Raw genomic sequence first — 2,102 nt, forward strand, 5'->3', positions numbered from 1 at the left:
TGATTCCTAGAATGTCGACATTCACTCTTGCCATCTCCTGTTTGACCACTTCCAATTTGCCTTGATTCATGGACCTGACTTTCCAGGTTCCTATGAAATATTGCTCTTTTTAGCATTGGACCTTGCTTCTATCACCAGTCACATCCACAGCTGGGTATTGCTTTTGCTTTGGCTCCATCCCTTCATTCTTTCTGGAGTTTTTTCTCCACTGATCTCCAGTAGCATATTGGGCACCTACTGACCTGAGGAGTTCCTCTTTCAGTGCCTATCATTTTGCCTTTTCATACTGTTCATGGGGTTCTCAAGGCAAGAATACTGAAGTGGTTTGCCATTCCCTTCTCCAGTGGACCACATTCTGTCAGCCCTCTCCACCATGACCTGCCCGTCTTGGGTGGCCCCACAGGCATGGCTTAGTTTCACTGAGTTAGATAAGGCTGTGGTCCTAGTGTGAATAGATTCACTTGTTTTCTGTGAGTATGGTTTCAGTGTGTCTGCCCTCTGATGCCCTCTTGCAACACCTACCATCTTACTTGGGTTTCTGTTACCTTGGACTTGGGGTATCTCTTCACGGCTGCTCCAGCAAAGTGCAGCCACTGCTCCTTACCTTGGACGAGGGGTATCTCCTCACAGAGGCCCATTCTGACCTTGAATATGGAATAGCCCACCTGCATCTGAGCAGCCACTGTTCCTTGGATGTGGGGTTGCTTCTCCCTGCCGCCGCACCTGGCCTTGGGCTGGGGGTAGCTCCTCCCGGCTGCCATCCCTGACCTCGGATGTGGGGTAGCTACTCTCGGCCATGCTCTGTGTGCCGTCGCAGCCGCCCATGCTCTGTTTTATAACAGTCAATAAAAAATGCTAGCTATATCAAAAACTTACTGTTTACTTATGAATCAGGGCACCTTCCAGGAAACAGACCTCCACTTTCAGTTGTTCTTGATCAGATTGATTAAAAAAAAAAAAAAATTGCCCTGCATACTGCAGTAACTCTCAAGCAATACCTGAAATAGACAATTTAGATTTATTTAACTCAGTTTTTAGCTCTGCCTTACAAGTACAACATTGCGTTAATGGCTGAGGGTCCTAACTTTAAGAGTAATTTTAGAAATAGAATGTACGTAAACCAAAGAATTTTAGAGGTAAATGGGACTTTCAAGATTATTTTCACTTAATACCTTTTTTCTGCCACTAATCTTTTGTTCTTTGGATTAAATCAGTGAGACAGTCAGTGGTACTCTAAGTGCAAGATAGACATTAAAAATTCCCTACATTAAAAGTGGATAATAGTGGTTTAAGTTATAGTGATTTGTCTAAGATTTTCTCAGAAAATATATTTGTTGTTCTACTTGAAGTTTCTTATTCTCTACTTATTCACATATAACTGATGGTCAATGAGTTATGGAAAAAGTGCTGACCAATTAGGAAAACTTTATTCCTACAAAGAACTCTGCCTATGGGTCTGATATTATCACTACTACAATCCCAAGCCCCTGAACCTTTAAAAAAAAAAAAAAAAAACCTTAATGAAAATGCCCCTAAAAGAGCAAGAGTCACCTTTTCACATTGACTAATCCAGATATCATTCTTTATCATTTCAATCTTTCAAAGTCTGCCACAAATACTATTTGGAAAATCTACAAATTCCCATTGTGACCACTGCTCTCTAAGACTTGAGATATTTGGTGTTTATATTTTTGCAATAATGTACTGGGGGATCTCTTCTCTATAAAATACTTTTTATTTATCACCAACTACAATGACAAATGCTTTTTTGTATAATCATAGGAGATTGGTTCTTTGAAGTGGAATTTTGAATAGTCAAAGTATATTTTAAAAATCTTATTTAGACTATAATTATCAGTCTTTAATAAAAATAATATTTACAGGGAAATCTAGATTTTATGCCTATAATTAACTCTGATAATTAATTTTGTGATAACCTAAAAAATGCAATTATTCAAATGTACTCTCAGGAGTTAACTGAACTTAAGATTATTAGAAAAAAATTGATTTACCTCTTGTTCATAATAGAGAGGAGAAGGCAATGGCACCTCACTCCAGTACTGTTGCCCAGAAAATCCCATGGATGGAGGAGCCTGGTAGGC

The sequence above is a fragment of the Bison bison genome, unplaced genomic scaffold, assembly GCF_000754665.1.
Source record: "Bison bison bison isolate TAMUID 2011002044 unplaced genomic scaffold, Bison_UMD1.0 scf7180017864279, whole genome shotgun sequence".
Classification (NCBI taxonomy): Eukaryota; Metazoa; Chordata; class Mammalia; order Artiodactyla; family Bovidae; genus Bison; species Bison bison.